Source organism: Lepidochelys olivacea, assembly GCF_965140295.1.
Source record: "Lepidochelys olivacea isolate rLepOli2 genome assembly, chromosome: 13".
NCBI classification, from domain to species: Eukaryota; Metazoa; Chordata; order Testudines; family Cheloniidae; genus Lepidochelys; species Lepidochelys olivacea.
The window spans coordinates 41,995,535-42,017,959 of record NC_140423.1 but is presented as its reverse complement, the minus strand read 5'-3'; the positions used below and the strand labels follow the sequence as shown (position 1 = coordinate 42,017,959).

The 22,425-nt window shown below is 47.9% G+C and overlaps 1 protein-coding gene across 4 annotated transcripts in view; it reads right to left on the bottom strand.

The window, feature by feature from the left end:
• The window catches only part of LOC311530016 (G-protein coupled receptor 4-like), a 31,556-nt gene that overhangs the window by 7,705 nt on the left and 1,426 nt on the right, over window positions 1–22,425 (bottom strand). The window contains exons 1-2 of one of the 4 annotated variants that reach the window (XM_084646340.1): window positions 4,492–4,953; window positions 2,002–2,120 (exon numbers count right to left, since the gene is read on the bottom strand). The gene's annotated coding sequence lies outside the window, so the exon portion shown is untranslated. Of the gene's footprint in view, window positions 1–2,001; window positions 2,121–4,491; window positions 4,954–5,360; window positions 7,891–22,425 lie in introns of those variants that run through there. The other 3 variants (XM_084646338.1, XM_084646339.1, XR_014713895.1) reach the window with 3 other exon arrangements.

Genomic DNA, 22,425 nt, shown 5'->3' with positions numbered 1-22,425 from the left:
GCTCCTTGCGTATTCTAGGATGCATTTCATCAGGACCTGGTGACTTGAAGAACTTGTCTAAGTAATTTTTAACTTGTTCTTTCCCTATTTTAGCCTCTGATCTTATCAACATTCTTCTTGAATTCTGGACATCTGAACTGGATAAAGTATTCCAGCTGGGGTCACACCAGTGCCGAATACAGAGTTAAAATAACCTCTCTACCCCTACTTGAGATTCACTTGTTTTCGCACCCAAGAATTGCATTAGCCCTTTTGGCCATAGCATCACTTATATTCAGCTGGTCAACCATGACCCCTAAATCTTTTTCAATCTCACTGCTTCCCAGGAAAGACTCTCCCGTCCTGTAAGTATTGCCTCCATTCTTTGTTCCTAGATGTATACATTTAATCATATTAAAATATATAGTGTTTGCTTGTGCCAAGTTCCAGATGAAGGGACAGGATTTTATAATTGTACTATAAGAATAGAGGTACTAATGTATGTCTTGATTTCATTTTACCAGCCACCCTTTTTGAATAGCAGAAAGGAATGACCCTCTGGGACATTGGTAGGAACGCATCTGACAGACTGCCAGTGTCTGTACTGATGTTAAGGCAGGGACAGACCAGAACAATCCTTATGACTGATTATGGTCACCCTTTTGTTTTAGGATAAGTTATAATGTCTACTATGGTTTCCTATATGTATTACAAATTAGGCACTCTAGTTAAATATACATTTATTTGTTTTAAGGTTTAGTGAGTAAAAGACAGGATCTTGTATTGTGTCTATGTTAATTAGATTAAAGGAATGTTAAAGGCCTGAGCCACAATGTAAACTGCTTTGACCACAAGATTTAGTGAAGTTTAATTTACAATGTATTCTGCTGAATATAAAATACTGCTGTCTTCTCTGTGAGAGATTGATTGTGTGAATGAGGAATGCATGCATCAGGAAAAGATAAGGTGTGAAAGCCATCACAAATGTCCAGATGGTCAAGTAAAAGTGAGAGACTTGGGAACACCAGGAGACAATCAGAAAACATCCATTGTATCCGATGCTAAACATGTTAGCAGCATTGACGACCTCAGAGGTGAGGCAGGCACCCCCGAAGGCGAGACAACAAATAGGAGATAACGATGGGAAGCCCGACAATAACCATCAAATGATAACAGCAGAAAACCCCAATATTAACACCTCTTAAGGACTAATGATTACAGGATGACATTGCAAAATGCATGGACTCAAATGGGAATTTACAACTATAAAGATGGGGTTCACTCTGGATTCAGTCCTGCAAAACCTCGGAGCATCAGATCGTGACCGACAGAACCCAGTTCCTCACTCGTGTTCAATCTAACTGGCCATTAGATTGACTTGAGCTACGACAGACCGTTAACTAGAAAAACAACAACTGGCAGGACTGTGTGCATGTGTAGTATGTGTGTGTGACTGAAAAGCATATACTAACTATTGAATTTTCAATAAATATGGTGTATTTGCCTTCACTGCTATAAAAGATCCCGTGTGCTTTGTATAGCATAACACAGATACAGATTGCTCTGTATCAGTGAGCAGCCTGCACTGGACCCTTAGCACAGCTGTCTGAAATGGAATGGAGCCTTCACTTAAAGAGCTTCACATCCCAAAAATAGCACTTTATAAATGAATGAAAGACCCTCCTACTGCCACTCTGTCAGAGCTGTGTAGCCTGACACCTGGGTAGGAGCTATGCCCATGATACCAGTACTTGTAACCCTCCTCTCCAATTCCACCCCCTTTGTTTGCTGCTCTCACCTGTTGGTCCTTGCCTTGGGTTTGGGCTGGCAGCTCTTTGGAGCAGATAGTGCTTGCTGCTACAGCCCCCCCCCCCCCTCCTTGGAGGTGGATAGATAAGTTATAAATGCAGTAATTAGATAGCAGGAGGGCAGGTGACTAAACCCCAGGGAGTGAATAAGGAAAATAGAGTTGGTCAGGTAAAGGCATCTTAGGTAAGTAAAATCAATCAATAAAGCACTCACCATAGGGTCATGCTGCCATGTTAGGGCTCACTGACACCCTAGTTCCTGTCTCTGAGTCAACGTGTCTTGGAAGAGTCAGACACTCAGCAGCTGTGGTTTAGTTGTGTGACATTTACTCTCTGCAGATAGAAATGTCTGAGTGAGGCAGGCGCTAACCACAAAGTCTGCTTGAATACGTGACAGTGAATGGCACATGCTAAGCATAGGCTGGGAACTTCAGCCCACACTGAAAACTGCCATAGCTTAAACTGATGGAGGAACCAAATTCAACCCCGTGAGTGACTGATAGAGGGAGAAAGGGGGATCTTGAGGGGTTGCGCTTCAGCAAAAATCATTTGCATAAAGGCCAAGTAGAACCATGACCCTCAACCTCTGAGGCTGTCTCCTCTGAGATGAGCAGCGTCTCAGGAGGTCAGGGAATGAGATAGAGGGCACTGGTTCCAGTCCCATCCCAGGGAGGTGGTTAATGGATTTTGGGGATTTCCCCTCTAAGGGTGTCATCTCTGATCCACCCCAAGTCAGGGGGACAGGTTGGCTTAGGGGGATGGGAAATGGGATACAAGGCTTTTCCCTCTAGTGTGTGCCAGTACCAATGAAGCCCCAGGTCAGCCAAGTCCTTCCCAGTGGAAGCTCTTTAGTTACCTGTCGGTTGGTAGGTCTCTGCCCAATTTCTCCAGTTTCCCAGGGACAGGTACCTACACAACAAGCAACCATCATTGGCCACCTTAGGAGAGAGGCTAAGGACTAACTGGGCCATGGGGACTGCTCTGCCTCCCTCTGCACACCCACCCACTTCTCCAAGGGCAGTACCTGTTCTATGGGTTGGGAGGGAACCCAAGTTTGGGCTCTGAGAGAGAGGGAGCTATGAGGCACAGTGAAAGCAGAGCTGGAATTTCACCATCCACCATAGTCCTTTCCTTTCCTGGGCACTCCACTGTCCCAGGCTACTTCTCCACTGAGCATAGAGTGTGGTTTCAGCAGTGACCATGCTTCTGCTGAAGAGGAGGAAGGAGAGTTACATCCAGAGCAGAACTGCTCCCCCACCCCATGCTTAGAGAAGGGACTAGGCTAGCTGAATTCCTTCTCCACCCAGCTGGGGAGCAGACAGGTGCTCCACAGCCTGGGGATCGATAACCTTGACCACTGAAACGAAGTTGGTGCCTGCAGGGAGGCTTTGATCCCTCTGCTTGTGACAGACACAAGTGACTAGCTTCAGTCTCTGAATAGAACTCAGAAGCAGCGACCCTGCATGCTCCATGTTTCTGCAGAAGTGAGATGCTCACTGACCTCAGCAGCACATATTCAGAAATCCTGTGTTGGAAACATTGCTGGTTCTCACGTTCTGTGGTTTCCTCAATTCCAGCCCAAAATTGCAGCTTCCCTTTGACACTTGTGCACACCCACCACTCCCACATATATAACACAGACGCTTCACAACCCCACTGCACACACACCCCTCATAACCCCACCACAAATGCAGGCACACCCCTCATACCTCCTCATAACCCCCCCCCCACACTCACAATCCTGCCACACCCCCCACAGATGAAGACATGCATCCCTCATAACCCCACAGATACAGATCCACCCCCACAAACTCTTGCCCTCACAACACCCCTCCCCCACCCCACCTGCACATGGACAAACATACACCCCTCACAACCACCCGCTTGACAGACTCCTCCAAAAACATACACCCCCACAGCTCAACAACATAGACATCCCCCCCTCAACCCCCCTCCCCAGGAGAAACTCTTCAGTCCCCCCTCACAATCCCCTCCCACACATACAAATGTCCCTGTGATGGGTTCCTTAGGGTGCAGCCTGGGACTGTGAGACCTCTGTGATCCCTGAACTCTCTCCAGCCTGGGCTGTCTCTCACAATGCCTGGCTAGTGACCAGCAGCAAACCCCTCCAGGCACTGTGATTACTCAGCACAACAGCTATATTGCTGGAGTGCTCCCAAAGCCACTCCTGAATAGGGTGATCTGACAGCAAGTGTGAAAAAATCAGGACGGGGGTGGGGGGTAATAGGCACCTATATAAGACAAAGCCCCCCAAAAGTCGGGACTGTCTCTATAAAATCTGTCTCTATAAAATTGGGACATCTGGTCACCCTACTCCTGAATCACACCGAGAAAGGCACCAGAGCCAAATCCCCCCAGCTCCTAGCCTTCCACCTCCGGAACGTACAGTCTTGCACTGCTTAAGACGAGCAATGCAGATTTATTAATTGGGGTTCACCACTTCATTAATGTAAAGTGGTGATACACCAGCCTTTGCAAACCTGAGCACATTTGCCACACACTTCAGGCAAACTCACTGGTAAATTTAAATTTAAAGTTAAATTTATTGACTATTAAAAACATAGATTTTAAGTGATTGACTTTTTGCCTAAGTTAGTTAGCAAAAGAAATAAAACATAAGCATGCAGTCTAAACTCTCAACCCTATTAGACTGGTCACCAACTAGACTAAGCAGTTTCCTCACCCTGCTGAATACTGCAGTTCATAGTACACAGATTTCACCCTTGAAATCTGGACCAGTCCCCTCAGTTGGAGTCTTCAGTCTTCTTCTCAGAGTCTTTGTTGCTTAGGTGCCGGGCAGGAGAAAGGCCTTGCATGGCTCCCAGGTGTTTGGTTTTATACCCTCAGTCCATGTGCTTGGAAAACACAAGTCCAGGCATGTCTGGGAGGCATTGCAGAGTCTCCAGGCAAGGTTGAGCAGCAATCCCCGTGGTGTGGCCTCATGCAGGTGAGTCACTGAATTGCTGCTCCCTTGCTGGACAATGGCTGTTGATGGGTTGTTTCACAACCCCGCCAGGGCATTGGTTACTCTCCTTGCTGTTGCCCCCGGGGAGCACCTCTCCTGCCCCTGCCCCTGAGGGCATGTTGCCTTCTGCTGGAAAGGAGCTAGTCTCAGCCTCTCCCATACTTGGAAGCACCCTGCTTCCCTCTGTTACAGAGTCACAGGAATCCTCACCCACCTCAGTGGTTTCTGAGATTCCCTGCCCCTTCTCTGGGCTCTCCTCTGGGACACATTTCTCTGTGCTCCCTGAGAAGGGGTCTGCCTCTGGTTCAGCTGCAATTTGCTGGCAGCTAACAACATAGACAATCCTCTCCCTGGCAGGCATTAAACCCTCATCTCTTCCTGATGTGGTGTTGCCTCCAGCTGCAGTGTAGGAGCTGGTCTCAACTAACCTCCCACCTGGAAGCATGTGGCTTCCCCCTGCTGCAGAGGAATCAAGGAGGCTTTCTCCCATTCCCTTAGCAATTCCTGAGACCTTACCCTTTTGTCAAAGTCAGATTCAGGACTCACATAATTTGTCAGACCACTCTGTTTATTAGCAAAGCACTTTGCCAATGCACCCAGATATATGAGCCCCTCTCTGAGGCTCCAGCTAACTTATTTATACAAATAAACCAAAGGCAATTTAACATAAAAGAGACAAAAGGAAGCAGAAACTGACAAATATACATACATATCTTATTTGCATACTAAGGTTTACCAATCTCTTAGCTCAGTAGGAGCTCTAAGTTAGTTTGAGGACCCATTGTCTCACACTCTTTAATGTTTCTCTTCCTGACAACTATATTTCAACAAACCCTTCAAGTAGCATTTCTTTAATGAATTATAATTTCAATATAATTCATTCTACTTTCACAATCCCTCCTTTTGGTCAAGCTACGCAATGACCAACAATGACTGGGTTCCACATATCAATCGTTCTTTATCTCTTTGTTCATCAGTGATATTTAAAATCATCAAATTAGCACTCTGGTTTGGGGCAGCTATCTGTGTAGCATGCCTGACACAATTTTGGTTACAACAGGAAAGTAACTGAAAACATACAAAAATTATTAGGATTCCAAACAGGAGAGTTAGGGCTCCCCGAAACAACCAGTTTCCTATGCCAGAGAAATTGAAAAGGTTACTTAGCCACTTCCATAAAGAACTTGGCTCTTTGTGGGGAAGATATGTGATTTGTTCTAAGTGGCTAGCACGATCTATTACCTCATTGGTGTTGTCTGGTATATACACACAGCAGTCTTTTCCAATGAGAGCACAAGTCCCTCCTTTTGCCACCAGCACTATGTCCAATGCCTGACGGTTTTGGAGGGCCCTCTGTCAGATTGCCCGTTTCTTTGGCCAGGGCTCTTAAACTTTCTCCGGTTTCATTTGCCATTATTTCAACTACTGCTTGTAACCTTAGGAGCCTTTTTGCATGGTGTATTACTCCCCCTAATGGTATGAAGGAACCGCCAATGGCCTCTTCCCAGGTTAAGGGGCTTATGTTATTTACATACCATTGGGCATCTGTTAAGTCCCTTCTTTTTCGCCTGAAATTGCAGAGGCATTCTCGAGGGAAGGTTCCTAGCACTCGGAATTGTGGGAAGAGTCAGGCGGGATAACAGATTCCTGACCAATTAGCTGGTAGTGCGGTATAAGCTCTGGTCCCGCACACCCAGTGATGGCCTATTAAGGCTGGGAAGGGTCGCTTGCACTCATTTGTCATATAGGTGTTTGCAAAGGAGGAGGAGTATCTCCCAAAGGGTACAGGGTAATTCTCCTTATGAGGAGTGGTGTTATTTGCATGACTGTAGGGGGAACATGAGATTGATTTCTCTGTTTGATCCCAGGTTGAGAAAAAATTCATATCTCCATACCCGGCTCGCCACTTTTTAGTTTTGTTTGAATAATCCCATACACCATTGGCCACAATATGCTGAAGGCAACGGCTTTTCCCCAGATCCAGCCCTGTCTCATTACACACCCAACACCAATACCTTTTCCCTCCACCACACTTATCCATTTAGATGCATTTATTCCCACCACTTCCCAAGTGTCATTGCTGTTCCATATTTTGTTAAACGGACGAGGCCCTCCAGTGAGGTCCGGGGACTTGAGTGGGATAGCCAGGACAGGAACACCAGTTTGAGAGTGGGCTGGGATGTGGCTGCAGACCCAGCAATTAGAAATATTAAGGGTCTGAGCTATCCATACCTGCTGCTGGATAAAAGAATGGTCATCGTGGTCTCCCCAGACTGTAAGATACCAGCAGCCAAGGAACAGCGTCTGCTTCTGGCAACCCTTACGAGAGCGTAGATTGTAAGGTATTGCAGACTGTTCCTCTACGTCTTCTTCTGGAGTCAAAATCGACTCTGCGTTGTCCTGAGGTGATGATTGGTTCTCTGGGGATGGTGCCTTTTTACACTGTGAAGCATGTATCCACGCTGTGATGCCGGATAGTTTAACAGCCGTCTGTGTAGTAAGCAGTACCTGATGAGGACCCTTCCACTGGGGCTCCAAGGCATGCTTTCGATGATGGCGCCGTACGTAGACCAAATCACCTGGCTTGAGGTTGTGGCAAGCATCGGAGGTGGGTTCTGAGGGCCAGGCTGCTCGAACCTGTGAATGGAAGTGACTTACAGCTTGCATTAGTCCCTTGCAATACTGAAGGAGCGCACTGTGAGTCAAGTTCAAATCTGGAACAGGAGTAATGGTAGTCATAGCTTGCATAGGGCGTCCCATAATTTCAAAGGGACTTAATTTATGCCTTTGGGATGGAGTGGATCTCATGTCATAAGAGCTAATGGTAAGGCTACTGGCCAGCTTAATCCTGTAGAGTCACAAATTTTAGCAAGCTTATTCTTAAGTACACCATTTCGTCTGTCAACTGCACCTGCATTCTGTGGGTGGTAGGGACAGTGCAACAGGTGTTTGATATGCAATATATGGTCCAGGTGTTGAACAAGTTGTCCAGTAAAATGTGTACCCCGATCACTGGACAGAGTAGCAGGAATTCCCTTGGCAGGCATAATATGATTTAACAAACATTTGGCTAAAGACAGTGAGTCAGCCTTGCGACAAGGAAAGGCTTCAATCCAACTGGAGAATAAACATACCATAACCAATATAAATTCATATTGTTGACACTTAGGCATTTGTACAAAATCAAGTTGCCAATGCAAGAACAGTGCTTGAGGCAGACCCCGGAACCCCTGGGCCACTTTTACAGGTTTACCAATATTATGGCTTTGGCAAATGGTACAGGCTGCACAGTGGTGGGCTGCAAAAGAGCTAAAATGGAGGGGCCCACCATCCTGTCTTAGGTACAGCAGAGACCATCCCCTCCTTTCCGACATGCGAAACACTGTGTAGCAGGGTGGCCAGAAACGGGTAGAGTGAAAAGGGGGCTACAAAGGCACCAGTAGGCGAGCGCCAAAGAGAATCGGGATGTGGAGAGCAACCTTGGGCAACCCAGGATTCTTTCTCGGTTTCTGGGGCAGAGCCTTGGAGCAGGGTGAGGTCAGTGAGGGACCAGGAGGGTAAGAGAAGAGCAGAGAACAAGGGAATCAGACATTTCGACTAGGCACGCTGCAGCAGCCACAGCACGCAGGCAGGGGGGTAAGCCTTGGGCAACAGGGTCAAAAGTGGCAGAGAAATAAGCCACTGGGCGGTTCTTTTCTCCGTGCATCTGAGTGAGAACTCCAAGTGCACCCCTAGATTGTTTGTGGCAGAAAAGGGTAAAAGGCTTAGAATAGTCAGGCAGCCCTAAGGCAGGGGCAGAAGCCAAACCTTGTTTGAGGGAAACAAAGGCAGAATTGGCTTCAGGGGGCCACAGCATGGGGTCAGGCACAGAGAATCGAGTGAGTTCCTGGAGAGGTTTTGCAAGGGAGGCATATTGGGGAATTCATTGTCTGCAAAATCCAGCCATGCCTAAAAATTTCCGGACCTGGCGTGGGAAGCGGGGTCGGGGAAAGCTAAGGATAGCTTGGATGCGGGTGGGAGAAAGTGCACGGGAACCCTGGGAGAGGAGAAAGCCAAGGTATGTGACAGAAGCTTCACAGAGTTGTAGTTTAGAGTGAGAAGCTTTGTGACCCTTCTTTGCTAGGGCAGTAAGGAGCACTGAAGAGTCAGTTTCAGAGGCAGACAATGCAGGGGAACAGAGGAGTAGATCATCTACATATTGAACTAGTGTGGACCTGGACGGGAAAACAAAGTCAGCAAGGTCTCGGGCTAATGCTTGGGAAAAATATGACGGGCTTTCAGTATACCCCTGGGGCAGTGTGGTCCATGTGTACTGTTGCCCCTTGTAAGAAAAGGCAAACAGGAACTGGAAGTCAGGATGAACCAGGACAGAAAAGAAAGCAGAGCACAAATCAACAACAGTAAAATGAGTTGCATCTGGTGGGATAGAAGCCAGAATCTTTGAGAGAGGCAAGTTTTGATTCTGTCCACCTATGATTTGCCTCTTCCCACCACTGCATGAAACAATCAACCTCTCCTTTTGCCAATTTAGTTTTAGGTTGGCCGAGTTTGTCTTTTAAGACGTCTACTTGGTCTTTGTCCCAAGATCCAAACAGTGGCCACTGAATTTTGGGATTCTTCTGAGTTAGCCTAGACCATTTTTCCAGAAATTTACAGGAGTCCGGACCCTTCCTTAAAATATATAAAATGAGCCGGCGTTCCTTTAGGGAACTGTCCCGACTTAGACGTCTGGTTACCCATACAGGAGGACTTTACACACCAATCACACAAAAAGGAAAGTCGGGTTCGTCAGAGCGATGCCCGGTGCAACACACAAAAGGAACCCACAGGCTACTGCCTCAATCGCCCTTGCTTTCACACCAAGGGTTTTACCCAAGGCGCGGTGCGGTGCGGCTGCGATTGTGCAGATTTCACTCACTCGGACCGTGGGGACAGGAACCCTTTGGTCAGCTGATCCCTGGACGGAGACGGAGCACAGAGTCAAACACACCACAGGAAGGACGGATAGACACAGAGACAGTCCTCAGTCCGGACAAAATACAGAAATAATTACCTGACCAGATTCCTGATGTCAGATACCGGGATCCCTACCAGAACAGAGTGGGAACCAACAGGTTCGATGGCGTAAACTTCACTGTGGTCATGCACCCTTCCGTTCTGGCGGAGGACTGCTCAGGCCAAATGCCCAGGTGCCGGCTTGCCACGGCCGTCCTAAGAACAGTCAGGAGTCACACGGCCCCAGTGAAGACGGTTGCCATCTCGGTGGAACCTCCAAATTGTCAAAGTCAGATTCAGGACTCACATAGAATCCTAGAATATCAGGGTTGGAAGGGACCTCAGAAGGTCATCTAGTCCAACCCCCTGCTCAAAGCAGGACCAATCCCCAATTAAATCATCCCAGCCAGGGCTTTGTCAAGCCTGACCTTAAAAACTTCTAAGGAAGGAGATTCTACCATCTCCCTAGGTAACGCATTCCAGTGTTTCACCACCCTCCTAGTGAAAAAGTTTTTCCTAATATCCAACCTAAACCTCCCCCCCTGCAACTTGGGACCATTACTCCTTGTCCTGTCCTCTTTTACCACTGAGAATAGTCTAGAACCATCCTCTCTGGAACCACCTCTCAGGTAGTTGAAAGCAGCTATCAAATCCCCCCTCATTCTTCTCTTCCGCAGACTAAATAATCCCAGTTCCCTCAGCCTCTCCTCATAAGTCATGTGTTCCAGACCCCTAATCATTTTTGTTGCCCTTCACTGGACTCTCTCCAATTTATCCACATCCTTCTTGTAGTGTGGGGCCTAAAACTGGACACAGTACTCCAGATGAGGCCTCACCAATGTCGAATAGAGGGGAACGATCACGTCCCTCGATCTGCTGGCTATGCCCCTACTTATACATCCCAAAATGCCATTGGCCTTCTTGGCAACAAGGGCACACTGCTGACTCATATCCAGCTTCTCGTCCACTGTCACCCCTAGGTCCTTTTCCGCAGAACTGCTGCCTAGCCATTCGGTCCCTAGTCTGTAGCTGTGCATTGGGTTGTTCTGTCCTAAGTGCAGGACCCTGCACTTATCCTTATTGAACCTCATCAGATTTCTTTTGGCCCAATCCTCCAATTTGTCTAGGTCCCTCTGTATCCTATCCCTGCCCTCCAGCGTATCTACCACTCCTCCCAGTTTAGTATCATCCGCAAATTTGCTGAGAGTGCAATCCACACCATCCTCCAGATCATTTATGAAGATATTGAACAAAACCGGCCCCAGGACCGACCCCTGGGGCACTCCACTTGACACCGGCTGCCAACTAGACATGGAGCCATTGATCACTACCCGCTGAGCCCGACAATCTAGCCAACTTTCTACCCACCTTATAGTGCATTCATCCAGCCCATACTTCTTTAACTTGCTGACAAGAATATTGTGGGAGACCGTGTCAAAAGCTTTGCTAAAGTCAAGAAACAATACATCCACTGCTTTCCCTTCATCCACAGAACCAGTAATCTCATCATAGAAGGCGATTAGATTAGTCAGGCATGACCTTCCCTTGGTGAATCCATGCTGACTGTTCCTGATCACTTTCCTCTCATGTAAGTGCTTCAGGATTGATTCTTTGAGGACCTGCTCCATGATTTTTCCAGGGACTGAGGTGAGGCTGACTGGCCTGTAGTTCCCAGGATCCTCCTCCTTCCCTTTTTTAAAGATTGGCACTACATTAACCTTTTCCCAGTCATCTGGGACTTCTCCCGTTCGCCACGAGTTTTCAAAGATAATGGTCAATGGCTCTGCAATCACAGCCGCCAATTCCTTTAGCACTCTCAGATGCAACTCGTCCAGACCCATGGACTTGTGCATGTCCAGCTTTTCTAAATAGTCCCTAACCACCTCTTTCTCCACAGAGGGCTGGCCATCTACTCCCCATGTTGTGATGCCCAGCGCAGCAATCTGGGAGCTGACCTTGTTAGTGAAGACAGAGGCAAAAAAAAGCATTGAGTACATTAGCTTTTTCCACATCCTCTGTCACTAGGTAGCCTCCCTCATTCAGTAAGGGGCTCACACTTTCCTTGGCTTTCTTCTTGTTGCCAACATACCTGAAGAAACCCTTCTTGTTACTCTTGACATCTCTTGCTAGCTGCAGCTCCAGGTGCGATTTGGCCCTCCTGATTTCAATCCTACATGCCCGAGCAATATTTTTATACTCTTCCCTCGTCATATGTCCAACCTTCCACTTCTTGTAAGCTTCTTTTTTATGTTTAAGATCCACTAGGATTTCACCGTTAAGCCAAGCTGGTCACCTGCCATATTTACTATTCTTTCGACTCATCGGGATGGTTTGTCCCTGTAACCTCAACAGGGATTCCTTGAAATACAGCCAGCTCTCCTGGACTCCTTTCCCCTTCATGTTAGTCCCCCAGGGGATCCTACCCATCCATTCCCTGAGGGAGTCGAAGTCTGCTTTCCTGAAGTCCAGGGTCCGTATCCTGCTGCTTACCTTTCTTCCCTGTGGCAGGATCCTGAACTCAACCAACTCATGATCACTGCCTCCCAGGTTCCTGTCCACTTTTGCTTCCCCCACTAATTCTTCCCGGTTTGTGAGCAGCAGGTCAAGAAAAGCTGCCCCCCTAGTTGGCTCCTCTAGCACTTGCACCAGGAAATTGTCCCCTACGCTTTCCAAAAACTTCCTGGATTGTCTATGCACCGCTGTACTGCTCTCCCAGCAGATATCAGGAAAATTAAAGTCACCCATGAGAACCAGGGCGTGCGATCTAGTAGCTTCTGTGAGTTGCCAGAAGAAAGCCTCATCCACCTCATCCCCTGGTCCGGTGGTCCATAGCAGACTCCCACCACTACATCACTCTTGTCGCTCACACTTCTAAACTTAATCCAGAGACACTCAGGTTTTTCTGCAGTTTCGTACCAGAGCTCTGAGCAGTCGTACTGCTCCCTTACATACAGTGCTACTCCCCCACCTTTTCTGCCCTGCCTGTCCTTCCTGAGCAGTTTATAACCATCCGTGACAGTACTCTAGTCATGTGAGTTATCCCACCAAGTCTCTGTTATTCTAATCACGTCATAATTCCTTGACATCACCAGGACCTCCAGTTCTCCCTGTTTGTTTCCAAGGCTTTGTGCATTCGTATATAAGCACTTGAGATAACCTGCTGATCGCCCCTCATTCTCAGTATGAGGCAGGAGCCCTCCCCTCACAGACGTTCCTGCCTGTGCTTCCTCCTGGTATCCCGCTTTCCCACTTACCTCAGGGCTTTGGTCTCCTTCCCCCGGTGAACCTAGTTTAAAGCCCTCCTCACTAGGTTAGCCAGCCTGCTCGCGAAGATGCTCTTCCCTCTCTTCGTAAGATGGAGCCCATCTCTGCCCAGCACGCCTCCTTCATGGAATACCATCCCATGGTCAAAGAATCCAAAGCCTTCTCTCCGACACCACCTGCGTAGCCATTCATTGGCTTCCACGATTCGACGGTCCCTACCCAGGCCTTTTCCTTCCACGGGGAGGATGGACGAGAACACCACTTGCACCTCAAACTCCTTTATTCTTCTTCCCAGAGCCACGTAGCCACATAATTTGTCAGGTTTCAGAGTAGCAGCCATGTTAGTCTGTATTCGCAAAAAGAAAAGGAGTACTTGTGGCACCTTAGAGACTAACCAATTTATTTGAGCATAAGCTTTTGTGAGCTACAGCTCACTTCATCGGATGCATCACTGTCTGACCACTCTGTTTATTAGCAAAGCGCTTTGCCAATGCGCCCAGATATGTGAGCCCCTCTCTGAGGCTCCAGCTAACTTATTTATACAAATAAGCCAAAGGCAATTTAACATAAGAGACAAAAGGAAGCAGAAACTGACAAATATACATACATATCTTATTTGCATACTAACATTTACCAATCTCCTAGCTCAGTAGGAGCTCTAAGTTAGTTTGAGGACCCATTGTCTCACACTCCTTAATGTTTCTCTTCCTCACAACTATATTTCAACAAACCCTTCAAGTAGCATTTCTTTAATGAATTATAATTTCAATATAATTCATTCTACTTTCACACTTTCCATCGTGGGTCTCAGCATAAGACTCCTTCTTGCTGCAGGCAAATAGTTTAACCTGAGCTACATGGAAAAAATCATTACCAAGAAGCAGGTCAACTAGGAGGCAGGTGTTCTATTACCCCTAAAGTCAAAACACTCTCCAAACCTTCCCACATCACATGGATCTTAGCTAGTGGTAAAAAGAATCTGCTTTCACCCACCCCCACAATCTCTGCCATTTGGGCAGGCAACATACTGGCCTTTGGGACCACACTCTGCTTAACCAGGGAGATCTGGGCCCCTTCTGCCCCAAGTACTCCCTACCATTAATTTAAACAACCTTAATGTGCTCCATATCTGGTTCTGCTGAGGCTAATCTCACAAAACCAATATGATAGGTTCCAATCGCCGGGGGGGGGAGGGGAGGGGTTCTGTGTTGAGGACAGCAGAGCTAACATGGGCCATTGGTTGCCTGCTTCCTCCTAGCACAGGGCATTTATTCCTCAGGTGATCAGTGGAATTACACCGATAGCACTTTTTGGGTTCTTCTGCTTTTACAGGAGATTTGGGATGAGGGTTAGAGGAATGGTTTTGGGGAGGTGAGTACCCAGCCTCCCAGCCACCCTCTGTCTTTCTAGGGATAAAGTGGGATCTTCCCTTCCCTAAGCTTTAAACTCCTGTCAGGGGTTTGTTTTCAGTAGATGCCTGGGTCTGTTCAAAGGCATCAGCAAGAGACCAAGCTCATCCACAGACGTTACATCTTTGTCCCACAGATACTGCTTCACCTCAGTTTACACATGCCTAGGAAATGCTCTTGAGCAACAAGATCCAACGATCCCTCAAAGCTGGTAACACCTTTGCCCCTCATCCACTTTCCCATCAAATCTTTCATTTGTTCACATATTCCTCATTACTCATACCAATATCCCTCTTAAGACTCCTAAATTTGACTATCCCTGAAACGTATAATCTGAAACCTTTGCAAAAAACAGTGTTTTTAAATTTACAATAGTCTAAAGCATCCTCAGTAGGCATTTCATTGAATACATACAGAGCTTTTCCAGTTAATTTTGCAATCAGGGTAGGAACTCTCTTGGCATCAGGGATCTCATGTGCTGCACACAGCCTTTCAAAGATGTTAGATATTCAGCAATACAGTCTGCCTCAGATGCAGGACATAAATGGTCCCAATTGTGGATTTTTGGCATGATGGGAATCGCTGGGGTTGGTAGGTTCTGGTTCTGCTTCTCTAGCAGGTCCAGTTGGTGTTTTTGCTCTTTTTTCCTGCTCTCTCTTACTTCCCACTTCTCCTTTATCTCTAGTTCTTTCAGTTGCAATAGTCTCTGGTGCTCCCTCTCCTTTTCTGCAACCTGCAGCCTAAAAAGCTCCAACTTTGCAATCACTTCACTGCTTTCACTCATTTTCCTGCTTTTCTGTCCCTACTTCCCTTTCCCAAAATAAGCAAACAGAAAACAACAAACCAGTAGCCTCCTCCTGACTGTCCTTAGCCACCACACTTAAAGTCTCACTTCATACACTGGTATAAAGATTTTAAGCGCAAATCTTACTCAGTACAACAAGCTGTGTATTTCATCCTGTTTGCTGTGCCACTGTGACGGGATCCATGGGGTGCAGCCTGGGACTGTGGGACCGCTGTGCCCCCAAACTCTCTCCGGTCTGGGCTGTCTCTCACAATGCCTGGCTAGTGACCAGCAGCAAACCCCGCCAGGCGCTGTGATCACTCAGCACAACAGCATGTGGAGCCCCCCAGCCAGCTACATTGCATGAATGCTCCCAGAGCCACTCATGAATCATACAGAGAAAGGTACCAGCTCAATCCCCCCAGCTCCCAGCACTGCACCTCAGGAATATACAGTCTTGCACTGCTCAAGATGAGCAATGCAGATTTATTAATTGGTTCACCACTTCATCAATGGAAAGTGGATATACACCAGCCTTTGCAAACTTAAGCACATTTGCCACACACTTCAGGCAAACTCACTGGTAAAGATAAACAGTTAAACAAATTTATTGACTATAAAAGATTTTAAGTGATATTAAGTTATAGGCAAAAAAAGTCAGAGTTAGTTACCAAAAGAAATAAAATATAAGCTCGCAGTCTAAACTCTCAACCATATTAGACTGGGCACCAACTAAACTAAGCATTTTCTTACCCTGCTGGATATTGCAGTTCATAGTACACAGATTTCACCCTTGAAATCTGGGCCAGTCCCCTCAGTTGGAGTCTTCAGTCTTCGCAAGTTTTTGTGCAGTAAAGCAGCTTTCTAAGCTGTAACTCCCAAAGCGTACACGCTGCCAGGCCACTGAGTGCATAGAAACTGCACAGTTGCGGCACTTCAAACAAACAAACAAACAAACAAAAACACCTCGACGAGAGGCGTCAAGCTTTCTGCGCCAGGCGTACATCGCTGCGGTGCCAGTGTAGACACCGTGGTGATGACAGCGCTGCAATGAGCCTCCGGGAGGCGTCCCACAATGCCTGTTCTCACCTCTCTGGTCATTGGTTTGAACTCTACTGCCCTGCCCTCAGGTGACCAACCGTCATCTCCACCCTGTAAATTCCTTTGAAAATTTGAAAGTCCCCTTCCTGTTTGCTCGGTGATGCGTGTAGTGGTCTCAGCGTGTCTTTCCAGGTGGCCATGCCGGCTCCATGCACCAGGCGATTCCCCTGCTTGGTGCAATGCCGAGCTGCTGGACCTCATCGGCATTTGGGGAGAGGAGGCTGTCCAGACCCAGCTGCACTCCAGCCATAGGAATTATGATACCTACGGACAGATTTCACAATGCATGACAGAAAGGGGCCATGGCCAGGACACACTGCAGTGCAGGGTCAAAGAGAAGTAGCTGCAGAACGCCTACCAAAAGATACAGGAGGCAAACCGCCATTCTGGTGCTGCACCCACAAGCTGCCAGTTCTACAAAGAGCTGGACACAATACTTGGTGGTGACTCCACAGGGGCCTTTGCAGTGGAGGTGGATACTTTGTTGGCTCACATGCCAGTCGAGAGTGGACTGAGCCAGGAGGAGGCAATCTTGGACGAAGAGTGGGAGGGAGACCCAGAGGCAGAGGATGACTTGGAGGCCAGAGATGCATGCAGTCAGGAGCTCTTTTCTACCCCAGAGGAGCCTAGCCAGTCACAGCAGTCAGATCTTGGTGAAGTGCAAACAGGAGAGGAGGCCCCTAGTAAGTGGATCTGATTTGGGGAATTGCTGAAGCGAGTTGTTGGGGACAGGAGGATTGCAGAAAGCAGGCTTGTCTCCCACTGCATGCCTAGTCTGAGCAGTGGAACAGGCTGTTGATGGACTCCCTCACTTCACGGGAATCTCCCTCAGATATCCAGGAAAGTCTCATGGAGATACTGGGCAATCCGCTGCTGCAGGTTCTTCGGCAGAGCTGCTTTGTGTCTTGCCCCATTAACAATATCTTTCCCATGCCACTGTGGCATGCAGGCAGCAGGCGCTAGGCTCATTACTGCTTCTTGTTTGTTGGGTCCTGCTGTCTGCTTACCCTCTGCTTCTGGCAACCCTTACGAGAGCGCAGATTGTAAGGTACTGCAGGCTGTTCCTCTTTGTCTTCTGGGGTTGAAGCTGGTTCTGCGTGGTCAAGCAGAGGTGCTTGGTCCCCTTGAGGTGGTGCTGGCTTACACTGTGAGGCGTGGATCCATGCAGCGATGCCAGATAATTTCACTGCTGTCTGGGTGGTGAGCAGTACCTGGTATGGATCCTTCTACCAGGGTTCCAAGGCGTGCTTCTGAAGGTGGTGCCGCAGGTAGACCCAATCACCAGGCTCAGGAGTGTGACAGGCAGCAGAGGCGGGTTCCCTCGGCCAAGCTGCTCGCACCTGCGAATGGAAGGAGCTCACAGCTTGCATTAACCCTTTGCAGTACTGGAGGAGCGTGCTGTGAGTTAGGTTTAGGTCTGGGGCTGGGGTAATAGTAGCCATTGTTCGCATAGGGCGTCCCATGATGATTTCAAATGGACTCAATTTGTGTCTCTGGGATGGGGATGACTGAATTTCCATAAGGGCCAGTGGTAAAGCAGATGGCCAGTTTAACCCTGTGGAACTACAGATTTTTGCCAGCTTATTTTTAAGCACACCATTTCGCCTTTCAACTGCCCCTGCACTCTGTGGATGGTAAGGGCAGTGCAACAGGTGGGTGACATGTAATATCTGGTTTAGATGTTGAACAATTTTTCCAGTAAAATGTGTTCCCCAGTCACTAGACAAAGTGGCAGGAATTCCCTTGGTAGGGATAATGTGGTTTAACAGACATTTTGCAACGGACAATGAATCAGCTTTGCGACAGGGAAAGGCTTCAATCCAACCCAAAAACAGACATATTTTAACTAAAATGAATTCATATTTCTGACACTTTGGCATTTGTACAAAATCGAGTTGCCAGTGTAGGAAAGGTGCTTGAGGCAAACCCCGGAACCCTTGTATTACTTTTACAGATTTGCCTACATTGTGGCTTTGACAAATAACACAAGCGGCACAGTGGCGGGTTGCAAAGGAGCTGAAATGGGGAGCCCGCCACCCCACCTTACTCATAGCAGAGACCATCCCCTCCTTGCCGACATGTGAAACACCATGTAGCAGGGCGGCTAGAGATGGGTAGAGTGAGAGGGGGGCTTCAAAGGTACCGGTGGGCGATTGCCAAAGGGAATCAGAATGCAAAGAGCGACCCAAAGCACTCCAGGAGTCTCTCTCTGTTTCTGGGGCAGAATCCTGGAGCTGAGCGAGATGAGACAGGGATGGTGGCATTACAGAGACAGAGAGGGGACCAAGAAACGCTTCTGGTGAAGGTTTTATAGTGGTGGCATGTTTTGCAGCAGCATCAGCAAGTACATTACCTTTTGCCACCTCGGTGTCTGCCGCTGAGTGGCCAGTACACTTAACAATTGCCAAGGTAGACGGTAGTAAAACTGCATACAGGAGGGTGGCAATGTAGGGGCCATTCTTGATAGGGGTACCAGTAGAGGTAAGAAAACCCCAAGCCTGCCAGAGGGTGCCAAAGTCATGCACAACCCCAAAGGCATACCGAGAATCAGTAAAAATAGTGGCAGAGAGCCCCTCGGCTAGAAAGCAGGCACGGGTTAGAGCAATCAGTTCAGCCACCTGGGTAGAGGTCACAGAGGGTAAGGGCGCAGCTTCTATGGTCTCAGAGAGAGAGACCACAGCATACCCTGCAAGGAGGTGGCCTTGGTCATTTCTATAACAGGACCCATCAGTGAATAATACCAGGTCAGAGTTAGGGAGAGGTACATCTGAAAAGGTCGGGGCGCAGGACAGTGATAGCGGAGACAGTTGCAAGGCAGTCATGGGGTTCACCATCACTAGGTAAAGGAAGGAGGGTAGCAAGGTTTAACCGGGAGCAGCACTTAATAGTGATATGTGAGGCTGAAAGCAGCAAAAGTTCATACCTAGTGAGGTGAGCAGAGGAGAGGTGAGCAGTGTTGCGTTGCAGAAGGAGAGTTTCCACAGAATGGGGAACCAGGAGAGTGAGAGGAGAGCGGAGGACAAGGGACTCAGACATCTCGACCAGGCACACTGCAGCAGCTACAGCGCGTAGGCAAGGGGGTAAACCCTGGGCTACAGGGTCCAAGGTTGCAGAAAAATAAGCCACCGGGCGATTTCTGTCACCGTGCTCCTGAGTAAGAACCCCGAGGGCACAAGCAGATTGTTCGTGACAGAAAAGGGTAAAAGGCTTGTCATAGTTAGGTAACCCTAAGGCAGGGGCAGAGGCTAAATTCTGCTTAAGGGAGATGAAAGCAGCATTTGCTTCAAGTGGCCATGGCATGGGGTTAGGTACAGAGGATTGAGTGAGTTCTTGGAGCGGTTTAGCCAGAGAAGCATATTGGGGAATCCATTGCCTACAGAACCCTGTCGTGCCTAAGAATTTTCTGACCTGGCGTGGAGAGCAAGGCTGGGGAAAGCTAAGGATGGCTTGTACCCGGGCTGGAGAGAGTGTACGGGAGCCCTGGGAGAGAAGGAAGCCTAGGTATGTGACAGAGGTTTGGCAGAGCTGCAATTTTGTGCGAGAAGCCTTATGACCCTTGTTTGCTAAAGCTGTGAGAAGTGTTAGTGAATCAGTTTCTGAGGCAGACAGAGAGGGGGAGCACAGGAGTAAGTTGTCCACATATTGGATCAGTGTGGATCCTGATGGGAAAACCAGATCAGTGAGATCCCTGGCTAGGGCTTGAGAAAAATAGGATGGACTCTCTGTATACCCCTGGGGAAGGGTAGTCCATGTATATTGCTGACCCTTGTAGGAGAAGGCAAAGAGATACTGGGATTCAGAGTGAACTGGGACAGAGAAGAAAGCGGAGCACAAATCTACAACAGTAAAGTGGGTTGCATTTGGAGGAATAGACGCTAGTATTGTAGCAGGGTTAGGAACCACTGGAAAAGAAGGTATGACAATACGGTTACTAGCTCGAAGGTCTTGAACAAATTGCCATGATTTGCCATCAGCCTTTTGAACTGGGAGGATAGGGATGTTACAGGGGCTGGAACAAGGGACAATAATTCCTTGTTCTTTTAACGCAGATATAACTGGAGCAATCCCAGCCTCTGCCTCAGGATTCAAAGGATACTGAGACAGGCGAGGCAGAGGTTTGGAATTGTCTACAGTAATCCGAACTGGGTCCGTATTTAATCGGCCCACTTCAGATGGGTGAGATGGCCATAGGGAGGAAGGAACCTGAGAGATTAGGTGCTCTAGGGACGGAGTTAAGGGACAGCAAGGGACCGGAGTGGAGAGGGAAGTTTCAGACAGCAGGGAGGCTACAGAATCACATAAGAAAGACTGAGGGATTTGCAGATAGACACCATCTGGGGAGCAGTAAATAGAACAGCCAAGTTTGCATAGCAAGTTCCGTCCCAGAAGGTTTGCAGGGGTGGAATCAGAGAGGAGGAATGCATGCTCCTCAGAGAGGGGACCGACCTGAACAGACAAAGGTTTTGAGAGGGGAAAAGAGGTAGGGATCCCTGTAATGCCAACAGCAGACACAGATTTTTCCAGATCGGGAAACCTCAGGCAAGTCAGTGGTGCGGATTGTAGAAAGAGAAGCTCCAGTATCAACAAGGAAAGGGAGAGAGAGATCATTTACAGTCAGGACACATTCTCCAGTAGGGGACAGAGGTAATAAGGGAGCTAAAACTTTGTGAGGTTCCCCAGCATCCCGTCATTGTTGGGGTGAAAAATAGGGTTGGGGATCAGCTGGAGGAACCAGCGGGGGGTTCACTTGATTTCCCATACAATTATTAGGTCGTCTTGGACACTCTTTTTTCCAGTGTCCAGGCTGTTTACAGTAGTTACAAACCCCAGTTAATCTAGCCCCCCGCCCCCTTCCACAACCCCGTCCCTGTCCCCGGTGTGGTCTGCTTAGTCCTGAATAATGCTGTATCTGCAGAGCCATTAACTTTTGGGAGGACTGTTCCTCCTTTCCTTTTAAAGTGCGGTGGCAATGCTCTGCTACTGCCAGCAATTTGTCCATGGTTTCAGTCTCCCATCCCACACTTATTCGTTTTAACATGCTGACTGTGGCAGGGAGAAGACCATCAACAAATGCATGTGCCAAGGCCCCCTGCCCATTTACATCAGGCTCTTGTATTCCTGAATGTTGTAGGAAAATATCAGTTAGCCGGGACCTATAGTCGCCTGGGCTTTCTCCTTGCCCTTGCTTACAGCAACGTATTGCTGTCCAGTTTGTTTTAGGAGACCACACTTTGGGAATGGCTTGATGCAGGCACTTCCAAAGAGCCATACACCGGTCTCTGTATGCCGAATCTGGGCCAATACTTTTTATGGTTGAGTGGCGTGCCTCAGCTGGCCAGTCTGTGGCAGCCAACCATTTTTCATAATAACTGGCAGGAGCTAACAATTTACACAGTTGGAGGAGATCTGTCTCAGAGGGTTCATAGGTTTCACAGATTAACAGAAACTCCTCAGCAAATTTGACAGAGTTTTTCTGTGGTTTGGGAAAACTTTTAACTATAGATAAAAGTTCCGTACGAGTCCAGGGTTTATAATCCCATATGGACTCACTTTCTCCCATCTTAAGGACTCCTAAGGGTGCCACAACAGTTTGATCAGAGTCTCTCATTAACCTCCCCTCAGGTTCTCTTTTCCAAGAAGAGATGTCAAGAGAATCTTTGCAGTCTGCTTTGGATTTCTTCTTCATAATATTTTGCAGAGCTGTGAGGCCAATGAGGGTATCTTCTTCACTTTCATTATCTGTAGTCACTGAAGATTTTTCCTTTTCTGATTTCTTATTTGCGCAGGAGTATGGTGGGGGTCGGGTTTGATCCAGATCATTGCACAGGACTGGGCAAAGGGGAGCGCTCGGACTAGTGGTGGGAGAGACTGCATCCAATTGAACTGTTAGTTTTTTGATAGAATTTTTAAGAGAGGTGAGTTTTGACTCAGTCCATCTACGATTTGCCTCTTCCCACCACTGCATGAAGCAGTCTACTTCTCCTCTCTCCAATTTGGTTTTTGGGAGGACGAGTTTGCTTTTTAAAGCGTCCACTCGATCCTTGTCCCAAGAACCTAACAGCGGCCACTGTAATTTGGGGTTCTCTAAAGCTAATTTGG